Source organism: Chenopodium album, chromosome 11, assembly GCF_948465745.1.
Source record: "Chenopodium album chromosome 11, dcCheAlbu1.1, whole genome shotgun sequence".
Taxonomy (NCBI): Eukaryota; Viridiplantae; Streptophyta; class Magnoliopsida; order Caryophyllales; family Amaranthaceae; genus Chenopodium; species Chenopodium album.
In genome coordinates, this window is record NC_137844.1 from 13,660,510 (window position 1) to 13,674,437 (window position 13,928).

Below are 13,928 nucleotides of genomic sequence, written 5' to 3' on the forward strand. Positions count from 1 at the left end.
AACCTTTTTTATTTCATTGTTTTATTATTTATTTTGGCCAAAACCTTTTATTTATTTTATTTACTTATTTTCTTATTTTAGCCCAAATAATAATAAATCAGAAATGGCCCGAAATTATCCATCGACACTTAAACTGCTGAACGAAATTAAAAAATGAATTTAGACGGAAAAACAGACAAAAACTTCCCACTTCACGGCAATAGTCCACCGTGTCACGGGAAACTTTCCCGTCTGACGGTGGGGTTCCCCTTGACACGGGACACCTGCTGTGACACGAGGGTTTTCGTGTCCTTTCCGCGTAAACCCTTAACGCGTTTTAATTTCTCTCCCGTTCAGCGTATATTTTCCGCGTCACACAAGAGTACACCGTGACACGGGAATGTTTCCCGTCTGACGGTGGGATTTCCCGTGTCACGGTACACTTTGCCGTGATGCGGTATACTTTTTTAGGGTTTTTATCATTTTAGGGTTCCGTGTGTTCCCTCAGCACATTTTTTCTATAAATACCCCCTCATTTCTAATGTACGGGGCATCAATTAATTTTCTATTTTTTTTCTCTCTTCTATGCTCTAGCCTAAACACTAGCCTACCCTTATTCTTTCAAAATTCCTTCTTCAAGCACTCCCAGGAGTCCATACTTTACTCATGGTTCTGTCCTTAAGCCAAGGCGTGAAAGGTAGAACTGTTTGAGGGTTTGGCCCCAAATCAATTCTATTTAATTTAATTTAATTATTATTTTATTATTATTTCCTTGAAGTTACTAACTCGTTTATTATTTTATAGTTGCAAGTAAACAGAATCAAAGTAAGAATTATGTTCCTTTTATTTCTATTATTTTTCTAACGATTTTATATTGTTGGAATTATGGTTAAATTGCTTTCAATATTAATGTTTATTCTATTATTATTTATGATCACCATATTGCATGTTTAAAGAGAATATGTAATTGAAAATCACGTCTAATAAGATAATTTGGACAACCGGTTTAGGTTCCTTTTTAATCTTGTTGTTTAATTCAAGTGATCACAAATATTTTAGAATTATGTGTTGCATTAATATTTAACCAATTTAGCCAAATAATAGTTTGGAGGAAATTGAATATTTTGTTTGTATGCCTTTGAGATCGCGGGAATCAATTTTCACTATAAGAATCGAGTAGAGGCCAATACGGGCGAATGTGACTCCATGACTCACTTCGTATCATCATCCCCGATCCTCCTTTCGTGGTTCCGAACCATATGGAGTTAGTAATCTCATGGATTATGAATGGGGTGTAACCTTCACAGGTCAATCGTTGTTGCCTTTGTTGTCCCTTTATCGTGGTTGCCTTTTATGATCCGTGAACGGTTTACAAGTTCCTTAAAAACTTGTTGGCGGCTCCCTACTTTCCTTGTCCCTAATCGTATATGTCAATTCCCACTTCTTATGAGTGCCAAACATATTCACATATGCTTTTAACGTAGGCGCACTTCGAGCGACGCCTACAGTTAGTTTGCGCCCCGTGCCGTTTTCGAGTCTTCCTTTGGCTGATTATGCAAATCCTGTTTCACTATTTGTGTTTGTTGGGGTTTGGTGAGTCCGACTCACCACAGCAACAACCCCGACCCAAAGAACCACTCGCAACTAATAAAACCATAAAGCATAACGAATAAACATAAAAGGATAAAATCAGAATTTACCTTTGAAGCGTGCTTCGCCCTCAAAGTCGGGCTCTTACTTGAAAGCTTTAAGCTCCAAAAATAGGCGAGCCTCATACGGAAATCCACCCGCAAAAACTACTAGCGACTTTTAGGTCCGTTACCTCGAGGTTGGCAAGGTCCGACCAAAACCCGATTATTATATGAGTTTAAGAGTTTTTGTTAATGCAATGCTCTATTGAACTCGAACTCAAGCAAGGAATTCTCATGCCATGCTTTGGCTATTTATAAGGAAGGATAGCTTGTGAATTACACTCATCTTTCAATGTGGGACTTTTCACAAAAAGATCCCACATGGAAATATTGATGAATTCAATCCTTAGTTAAATAAACCAAGGAACAAGTAACAAGTGTCACATGGTTAGGTGAGGACCACTTTCCCACTTGGTCCCCAAGGTATTTCACATGCAATGTGAAATAACCATGTGTCACCCAACCTTGAGCCCCAAGTTGCGTTCGGTTGGGCCATTTTATTTTGGCCCGTGTCCATGACCCATCGTCCCGGGTCCACAACCCTTGCCACATGTGTCGCCACAGTGGCGCTGTAACACCCCCAAATCTCCCTCTATGGAAATACCAGTATAATACGTATAATTATAACGTAGAGATAGACTTGGGCGTATTACCGCCGCGTGATTACGCAAGGCTACTCAAAATACTTAACTCAATAACAAAACTTGCAGCGAAAACTCAACTTTCTTTTATTACTACTTATAAAAAAAAAGTAACATTGTTATGAGTGCTCAAAAATAAAGAAAAGACAACATTCCTAAACTAGTGAAGCAAATCCTTGGACTCCCTTATGCTCATTCATGACTCCACCTGAAAATAGTCAACACTGCTTACCATTACGGTAAACAGGGCGAACCAAAACAAATAAGAAATACGGATTAGCAAAATATGCTAAGTACGATAAGTGCAAGATAGTGTAAACTCAATTTATTTGCAAACATGATTTTAAAACCAATTCCAATAATCAATCCAATAAATTCAAAACTCATTATTCCAAAACCGATTCCAATGATTCAATATTCAAAATAATAGTTAATAAAACCAATTCCTTTATTAAGAACCAATTCCTTTTAATCCAATTCCTCACCCAAGTGTGCATACCCCCCAAGCTAGTCTCCTTATATTACAAGGTTATTCTTGAGGAAAGACCCGGTGATACAAAGTCTAAGGCTTTATCAATAAACCAAATTCGCATGGTGGGATTACTAACATGCTTATAAAGCATTAATAATAATAATTCAATGGTTCAATAAATTCTTTTAATATCCAATAGTTCCCAATATTATTTAAACACGATAAGTAATCCAAACCATTCAAAACATGATTTAAAAATCAATCATTCAAATAAATACCTTCAAACATAATTTATTTCAAAATGGATTTAATTCAATCACCAATCAAATCATATGAAACATGTTATTCAAACCAATTACTTTTAAAGGTATCTAGCCACCTAAACGTACCTTGATCCTTGCTAGAAAAACCACACAAAAAGAACCTCAAGAACCTTGATTGAACACACCCTACAAATAAATATAACCTTAATCAATATAAGGTTAACAAATAATCACAAATAATTAAATTAAAACCTCCCAACTATATGTACATGAACCTTTCAACATAAACATTATTTAAAATCTGACTTTATATAATTAAAACTACTCATAATAATTATTTATAAATCCCCCATAATAATAATAATAATAATAATAATAATAATAATAATAATAATAATAATAATAATAATAATAATAATAATAATAATAATAATAATAATAATAATAATAATAATAATAATAATAATAATAATAATAATAATAATAATAATAATAATAATAATAATAATAATAATAATAATAATAATAATAGTTGAATAAGAGAAGAGAATCAGAAAAGATAAGAAACCAAAAAAAAAGAGAAGAATTGGATTTGCGTTGGAAAGAATAGGCAGAACTTGCAGAGGCTATAACTTCTTCGATATAACTCCGAATTGGGTCATTCTTGAGCCTAACCTCAAGGATTTTTCGAGATGAACAATATTCTGTGAAACATTAATGCCCCAAAACTGATCAGAAGTGTCCGAAAATTGGCTTCAAAGATAAACGGGATGATTTGTGTAAAAAGAGGAGAAGAAAAGTAGAGAATTGGTGTGAATAAGTGGGAAGAATTAAGGGTCTATTTAAAGTGTAGAGGGTGTAGAAAGGATAGAGATTAAGGTGGAATGAGATTAGAATAAGAACATGATAAGTTTAAGTTTGTTAAATGAATTTGAGTAACATTTGGTCTAGATTAGTAGGTTGGTTAAAAGATAAGAAAAATTAAATGGATACACATATGGTTGGGAAAAGAAAAATAGGAAGAAAATCAGATAGAGAATTAGAGTTTAAGTTAAATAATTATTAACAAACTAAGGTGATAAAATCACTCTTAAAAACATGATAACTCACGTTCACAATTTTATTTTATTTTTTATTTTATTTTTTTATGAATAAAAATGAAAATCATAATAAAATAATTGAATAAATAAATATTTTAGATAATATCAAAATTAGTTAAATACATAATGTATATTAGATATTTCTCTTGAAATAGTTAGTATAATAAAGTATGGACCGACCTTAAAAAAGATAATTAAACCTATATTATTAATTTAGAAATCCGAAAATAATTAATTATTCAAATGATTAAATACTTATATTTGACGCCAAAATCCAAATATTATTTTGGCTCCAAATAATGATTTTACTAAAATACCCTTTTTATAAAATAATTCTTAATTAATTAATTAGAAAATACGTATGAAAACATGGGGTATTAAGGCGCGCTGCCACCATGGCGCGCTGCCACGTGGCACGCTGCCTACGTGGCACGCTACCACTTGGTGGCTGCCACTAGGTGGCTGCCACTTGGCGGCGCGCCATGGTGGCTGCCACGTGTGCTGCCACATGGCGTTTTGCCATGTGTGCTGCCACATGGCACGCTCCTATTGGGCGCGCTTTCCTAGCCTCTCGAGTGGCTAGGATTTTACTTGTTACTTGAAGCAATTTTCCGTCTCGCCAAATCCTAAATTTTGGCTCGACATTTGAGATTCTCCGACGCTCAGTTTCGACGCTCCAAGCTCGAATTACCGACGTCTAAATATTTAATACTCGGGCGACGAATTAATTTCTTCCGAATTAATTCGTCGGTTCGTTTACTGCTAAAGGGTGTGACCCGAAGGGTTCAGTCAAGATCAAGCTGTAATATTAATTATGCATTAATATTACTGATCGGAAGCGGCCTCCACCTAGGCATTCCGATCACTTGAACTTACTAAATATATTAGCTTTCTAATAATTCTGAACCCACTAACGGAATAGTACACTTGTTCGAAGGACACCATTCCTTTCAATCTCCCACTTGTCCTTCCGGACAAGTGCGCATTTAGTGTACAACCTTTTTCCTATGTCGCTTAATGTCTCTTCATGAACTATAAGGTAAGATTATTTTGTCATCCTTATTACGTCCAGAAGTGTTTCTCCATTCCGAGTCCGGCTGTCAATAAAAAGATGATTTCTAAAATCCATCCGAGCACGGTCATGCATTTTCACAGTCTCCCTCTACGAGAGGCCATGTATACAACAAAGACATCTTCCCTATTTTAGTAGGGGGACATTCCCAGTCTTGTAATGTAGCTCCTCTTACTGAGAGGACCTAGCCGCCCGAGTGTTGCCGTTATAATCCCTTATTACGGCAGACGTTTGACAACATCAAAGAGCACTAGTACTCAAACAAGAGAAATCACAATACTCATGGTCGAGGAAATAGGTTCTGATAGCTATAATGAGAAGTATACTTATGACGATTTTTAATCTCTTAAAGTATTCTCATAGGTCGATCCAGTATGGTTCTAAACCAATACCTGTGCAAATGATTTATGACATTCACGTCCTCGTAGCACAAGAAACGGTGCTATAAATCAGACTACACACTAATCTTAATTGGTCATTAATCCTCCATCGTTTAAATGACCTCAATTAGGGATAAATTTTGATTATAATATTCAACGTTTACTTAATAAGTGTTTCCTTACCAAGACTGTGATACCCTATTTTAAATATTCCAAGTATTGAATGGACTCATTTTTTAATTCTAAACCACAATTAAATAGCAAACAGATTGATAAAATTGCATGAAATTTTAAATTACTCCAAAGCCTAATGGTTCATCTTATGATAAATGTTTTTTTCGAATGTTTTAAGAGTATCACTCTTTATAAAACATTATAGAAATCACATCCATATATATTATGCTTGATTTCTTTCATGCAATTGTGAATGTTGTCGTTCACTCATTACATAGGTTTAGTTATAAATACTTTGCTAATCTTAGCATCTTCATTACTGATCACTTTCATAATAAGATGATAAAATTTGAGAGTATCATGGATTATATGTGATTTAGGATTTATTGTCCAAGTGATGGCTCCCACTCACTTTCATGATTGAGACCTTCAACTTGACGACCTACAATCATTAACATTCAGCAACGAACTTTCCATATAACATCTTCTTTATTATCGCCATTAAGGTAACAATACTCTCAAGATATATTTTAGTAGACTTCCTGATGATACTTTGCTTGGGTTTCATTCCAAACGGCTTACAATGATTTGGGATACCCTAATCACTTGTAATCATGGAAATTTTACTTAAATTCCTGCACATTACACATGGATCCACGTCCATGTTACCATTCTCAAGCCACGACTTATTGTTAGCTCGTGCTTATAAACGGGTTCCTTGTTAAGGATCTAATTCTTGTTAAGGTTTGTGCTTGCAACATCAATTCTCAAATCGTATAGTATTTGTTTCCACAAGTCAAGAACTCATCCTGTTACTTATCCTAGTACATTGGATGTTCTTGGCCATAATCTAACGATCTATTACATAGATTTAGGTTTATTGGTACTACATACATACTTCAGATGCTCTAAGCAAGTAAGTCGTGCGACGATTCCATATCACAACGTACATGATGGATTAAATTGCAGAGTAATTCTCAATCTTATTCCATAAATTTATCATTTTAGCTAAACAGTTTGTTGTGTGATATGGTTGAAAGTCTCTATTAGAGTCTTTCATGTTTGACTTATTATTTAGCCTAGCTTATACTTAGTTCAAACATTTACTTAGTTTTATACATACGGGTCGAAAGTCTTTCAAAGTCCTTCAATTCATGTTTAACACGGTAAACTCCTTTACACGTTCAAACATTTTATTAAGTCCATATAATAGAACTTAATACCCAATACGTACTAAGTATTGTCTTTTGCTTGGTCCATTGTCGAACATACTTTCAAATCTAAGCATTTAGCATTTGATAATTATTTCACAATAGAGTTCGTAAACTTCTCGTTGGACCTTTACTTTTGCTCCCACTAAACTTCTTATTCATGAGAATTTCTATGTTTCTCCATAAGTCAATCCTCTTATTAAATTTATGAGAAAACACGTTCCAATTCCTATATGCAATGCTTCCTTTAATCCCATGACAGATTCCTTGAGCTTGCTTTCAAATCTAGCATCATTTAGATTTTCAAAACCCTTAGACTATTCCATAGTCACTTCCGAAATCCTATTTTGGGAAGGCGGTTTTGGTATCTATTTTGCCATATTTCATATGAGAAATTTTGCTAAAACAATCACGAAAAGACTTTAGCATTCCGATTGGTGAATAGGTTTTTATTAAAATCAACTCCGTGAATTTAATTGTATCATTTTCATCCAATCTAGCTATGTATGCATACATTTTCACATTTGTTAGTTTTCTCCTTGAAAACTTATTTGCAATCGATGGGTCTTTCACCCTTTATGCAAATTAATCAAGTTTCAAACATGATTTTCAAACATGGAGTCTATCTCGGTTTTTTATGGCCTCTAACCATTATTTGGAATTTGGATTTGTTGTAGCTATCTTACAAGACATTATTCCTTTACTATCTAATAGTAAATAGTATGCTTGTAAGTCTTAGGTTTATTTCTAACTTAATAGAAAATTTATAGGATTCAACCCAAGCCTTTGGTGAATTCTATACCTATACGGGGTTATTGCATCAAACACTGAGTTTCAAAGCGCTTTCAAAGCCCTTTGATATTCTTGATCTTACTCCAACTTATCAAAAGTTTTGTGAGAAATGAATTCTCTTTTAAGGCACTTGTAAAGTCCTTTCGAGTATTCTTGATCAAGTATTCTCACGAAGCCCTTTTAAGGTCTTCCGAGATTCTCAGTTCTAGTTTGTTGCTAAGCTCGATGGTCATCGAGTTCATTTTCCTCCCACTTATCGTTTTGGAAACGTGTTACTTTCCAGAAAGACACCACTTAGAGCAACAAACACTATGTTCTCAATTAGATTGTGGAGGTAATGCCCATGGTCTCACTTGAATGCTTACAAAGAGACATGTATATTGTCTTTGGGTAAAAGTTCGTTGTGATGAAACAAACAGTTAGCTCCCACTTAAGCTATCTTAGCCTTTAATGATCCGTTTGGAAAACCGTCACCTCCATGGTCTTCCTTGGCCCAAAATATGGTGGACCCCCAAATTTGAGCCTATTTGGAGCCCATCAGCCCGTCCAAATGGCCCATTATTGCGTTACTGTCAAGTCGGTGTTCACTAGAAATACAAGCAAGGTGCAATATAAAGCTCTTTAGGGGGAAGTGCTTACCTGAGCACCAAGGCAAGCCCCCTAGCCCTGATTGTTGCCTTGCTGCCTAGTGACCCTCTTGACGCCCATCCTTGGTGTGGGAGATGACCCGTGACATTCGAGCCATTCAGCTTCCAATCAACCACCTAGCTCTTGCTAAGCTGGTGAGCTCTCACTGAGTCACTTAGCTCCCACTGAGCCAATGAACTCCCACTGTGGCTAAGAGTTTTAGACATATACTTGAAAAGACATTTAGAAGATAATTCTATCCATAACTGAATATGACGTCCTTTCTTAGCTTCGACATTTTGTTTAGTGTAACATTAGTCCTTCGTGCAAATCTCAAGAACTTTATAGGAAGGGATGTGATCCATCATTGTTCGAGTCATTATAAAAATGGCATCGAGGTCTCCGTGAAGACACACTATGTTCTTTGTGGAGTTATTTATGAAAATTTCAATTTCATAACTTTGTGATGGTCACACTTGGCTCAAACAAACATCGCTCGATCTAATCTAGACGTTTTGATATCTTGCCAAGTCGATTCTATACTTCACCGAACTCTTGAACTATTCAAGGTCAAGTTTGTTCACATTTTATGAATATAGCCATATTCTTTCAAATTCTTTGTGAGACGTTGAAAAAAATGAATCCTCTTTAGCTTTCGGAGTCAATTGTCTATACCAAGAACAATAGCTCTTTACTTTGTCGGTTTCAACAAGTAAGACTTGCTTGTCTTAGAACGATTCCGATCGATCAACTATCAAGAGCCTATCTAATAGAGCCTTGAGTACGTTCTTGTTGATGTGACATTGCTAAAGATGTTCGGAACGCAATTCATGCCCATGAATTTGAGCTTTTGCTAGTTTATCATGTTAAGATAATGGTTGTTCATAATCAAGCATTCTTGACTCATGGTTTAGATAACCATGCCATTCAAATAAATTTGCAACTATTGCTCATTGCTTTGAATGTGAGTCTTTCCGTGTGTAAACGGATTAATTGCTGATTATGGAACACAATAACCATTTATTTGTTCCAGCCTTAGCTTAAAGGACTTTAAACAAAGCATATGTCCTTACAACTGATGTAGCACCACTTGCTTCATTCTTAGCTTGTAAGTCGATAACTTAGCTTATCTTCAATAGTTTGAGGTCACTTTCAAAGTGGAACACTCAAGCAGTATCCGATACTTGTGAGGATAACGAATTGCTAAGTTAACTACAATAATATGAACTCATGGGTTGAAATGGAATCTTATTCCTTTTCTTCGTTCCTCGTTTCCTATATTTCTTATCATACTTTATCTCATAATCTTTTAAGAACCATTTCTTTAAGAGTCTTTGACTTTTATACTTTGTCAGGCATAATTAAGCATCTAATGCGCCGTAAAACAAAGTTCCATCTTTTTCCTTTAATTCACGCTTGAATTACTACATCAATGAGTTCTACTCATCTATGTATTAAGCGAAAAGATATGTTGGTTGTCAATATTGACAATTTGAGTTTGCAACTCAATAATTCATGTTTTATCAAAACTACCTAGTATTTTGAATACATGATGTCCAACTGTCCTTTCAGACTTTGTTATAAAAGTCATTTATGAGAATTGTATTTTAGAAATGCTTTACTTTTCTTTGAGAAACATTCTCAAAGATTTCCTTTACCAATCATGGAAAGCAATACAGTTTGATTTGGAATTCTACAAATATAATTGCAAAGTATAACCATTTATCAAGTAAATAACATAATAAGTTTGAAAATTAAAAGGTATTCATGCAAATCTTCAATCTTATTAAACGTCTTATCCAAGCATTAAAATTGTCCCTATTTGGCGAGAATAAATCGATTCCAAGATCCAAAGAAACAAAGAGTGGTTAAGCATGCTTTGGCTTGTCTTAACACTCAATCTCCTAAGGTAAGCAACGCTTTGCTAATGGCTCCAAGCCACTCTTGGTTGAATAAATCGTCGCATCTTATGCTCTCTCAACAATTTATTCACTTTGCCACGACATGTTAGGACTCCATAACTCATATCGTTGAGTACAACCAAAACCAACTTGCATACCCGGTATGCCTTACGTTCCTTGGAGAGGTAGTGATGCCTCACTTTGGCATAGCCCACCACTACCCTCGTTCGGTTGGTAAGTGTTGTTTTGGAATGGCAAGTTTTACTCAATATTTAGGGACCTAGGGTTTCTATGTTGGTTGATTTAAGTGAACTTAATTAATCATCACAGATTCGATATCCTAAACATGAATCTAACATATAATTCATATACATAAACACATATATATATATTGAAAAACATAAATAGAGATGCATTTGGCAACTAGCATGACCACTTGAGATCTTGAAATCTTCAAAAGGTCTTCATTTGCAACTTCATGGTTTCGTCTTCCAAGTCTTAACCAAAATTAAATACAATTACTAGTATCTACGATTAGGACTAATCTAAATATTAAGGTACAAAAATACTCAACGGTTCGTAGACCGTATTTAGATTTACAAAAATACATCACGGATCGCATTCCGTATTTTCTATCCTAATCGGGCCCCAATAGTTGCCATTTCATAAAACCTGTGAGAGAATATACATTCTATTCATCCATTCACTATCTGTGAATGGCCCATGCATCTTAAAACGATAAACAAGTAACAATGCATAAACACGCGTGAACTAGTAACTAATCTAGGTGGTTAATCCAATTAACACTCCTAATTAAAACTAGTCAAAGTTGTTTTAACCGGTTATGTAAATAAGCGCAATTAATATTTGAAGCTCCCGCTAAATTCCGCATCCAACTCAATTAATCCAATTAATTAAGCCGGTAAATCCCAAAATTTGTCAAAATAAATTTTGCTAATGCCGCTCAAAACTCGAGGCCTAGACTCCAAAATTTACTAAAATAATTAAAACCAAATTAGATTAATAGAATAATTAAAATGACAATTTAAGCAAAAAATACGTGGTCCAAAATGTCTAAGTGCCTAGCACTAAGACATGGAGCGCTCACATTCCGCACAACCGTTTGATGCTCAATGAACGTGGGAGTGGGCCCGATGTCGCTAAGCGTTACACCGCCCACATCGGCGAACTTTCACACATCAATAAAGTGGCCCTTGATGGCCATGTTGTACGAACTCATTGCACTACATTGCTTCGCAAGCAACGTCTACGCATATTCCCTTTTACACGACGTATGCACCAAGCCCAAGCACACCATGCTCGTGCACCATGCACCACGCACCACACACCATAGCAGCCCCATACACCACGCACCACAACACGCACGCATGCACCATGAAGGCAGCGTGCTGTTGCTGCTATGAGGCCTTGCGCACCTAGCCACGGCTTGGCTGCACGCATCCTCAAGGCAGCTCCTTGGCAGCCACATGCGGGCTGCTACGCAGCCCGGCTAGCCAAGGGTGCTTATGCCTTGATTTGCATACCATAGCCACGAGACTTTGATCCCAAAATTTTTCGTGACATTTTAATTAATTCTAAATTAATTTTAGAACTAATTTATTGAGCAAAATGAAAAATTTAAACAAGTCTAACTTAAAATAAAATTTTCATAGTGCATCTAACCAAAATAATTCCCAAGAACCATTCTTTAATTAAATTGGTTTAACTTGGTGTAACAAAAATAAGAGGGCAATTACTCACTATTAATTTAGTTAATTTAAATTAATCTTGAGTTTTTGACAAAATAAGAGGGAGTTGGAAAAATGAACATAAGTTCAATAAAGATTCCAACTTTAATACTTGTGAATCCTTGAAAAATTATATCTTTCAATGTGAAGATAAACAATTTTCTATCACAAAGTTTCAAACTTTATGATTCCAATCAACTAAAAATGATTAAATCAACAAAGTTTAACAAAAATTCATGAAATTTAGTAACTTAAAGTTTCAATCACTTAACATAATTAAAGATTGCATCTTTAGTACTTGAAAGCCTCAAAGAACAACAATTTCACACTTAATGCAATTAGTTTGCAATTATGTGAAAAATAAAACCAAGCTTTCAAGCACAAATTACCACCAAGTAATCATGCCTAAAGAGGTTTAAAATTGCATATAAAATATGTATTGAACCAATTACATTATTACCATAAATATGCAATTAATTTTCAAGGTTAGAAAGACTTAAATTTTTTCGTCAAAACGAAAAATCCCTCGAAAAGTGCATTTCTGGTCATTTTTTTTTTGCTAAAAAACGATCCCTAAAAGAATAAAACCTTTTCCAGAACGCCTTTTCCACCCAAAATTCACTATTTTTGGGTCAAAATCTGGATTCGGGGATGATGATAGCTTTAATACGAGGTTAAAATAAATAAAACGAGATACTAATCTAATTAGCAACTCAAAACCATAAAAATTAAGCCATAAAAACACCTTGAAAAAAAATTATGATTTTAAAAATAAACGAGCGAGACTCCGATACCGCTGTTGGGATTTGGTGAGTCCGACTCACCGCGGAAACAACCCCGACCCAAAGAACCACTCGTAATTAATAAAACCATAAAGCATAACAAATAAACATAAAAGGATAAAATCGGAATTTACCTTTGAAGCGTGCTTCGCCATCAAAGTCGGGCTCTTACTTGAAAGCTTTAAGCTCCGAAAATACGCGAGCCTCCTACGGAAATCCACCCGCAAAAATTACTAGCGACTTTTAGGTCCGTTACCTCGAGGTTAGCGAGGTCGACCAAAACCCGAGTATCATATGAGTTTAAGAGTTTTTGCTAATGCAATGCTCTATTGAACTCCAACTCAAGAAAGGAATTCTCGTGCCATGCTTTGGCTATTTATAAGGAAGAATAACTTGTGAATTACACTCATCTTTCAATGTGGGACTTTTCACAAAAAGATCCCACATGGGAAGATTGATGAATTCAATTATCCTTAGTTAAATAAACCAAGGAACAAGTAACAAGTGTCACATGGTTAGGTGAGGACCACTTTCCCACTTGGTCCCCAAGGTATTTCACATGCAATGTGAACTAACCATGTGTTACCCAACTTTGAGCCCCAAGTTGGGTTCGGTTAGGCCATTTCACTACAAGAAAAATCTCTTTTCGTAGCGATTATTTCGTAGCGATTGTACATTCGCTACAATATGCAAGTATGTTTGTGAAATAATTAAGGATGTCGTATCTTTTTTACAATCGCCATGGTTTTCCCATATAAAATCGATACGGAAAACATAATAATACATATCAACACTATTTTTACACATTTATATAATTTTGAGAAATCGTATCATTTACAATCGCCACTAAATCCTAAAAATCGATACGAAAAGCCTTTTCAACACTAGTATATAAATATTGTTTGACAAAGAATACATAAAATATGTCATAGCTTATTGGTGAAACATTTAATATAAGAGTTTGAGGTTGCATGTTCGAATCTTGTAAAGATCATACGCATTTTTTTTTTTTTTGAAGAAAATGAGTTAAACATTATAGCGATTGTAATTGCTACAATAATCACCACGATTGGATGTAGTTTTTCGTATCGATTA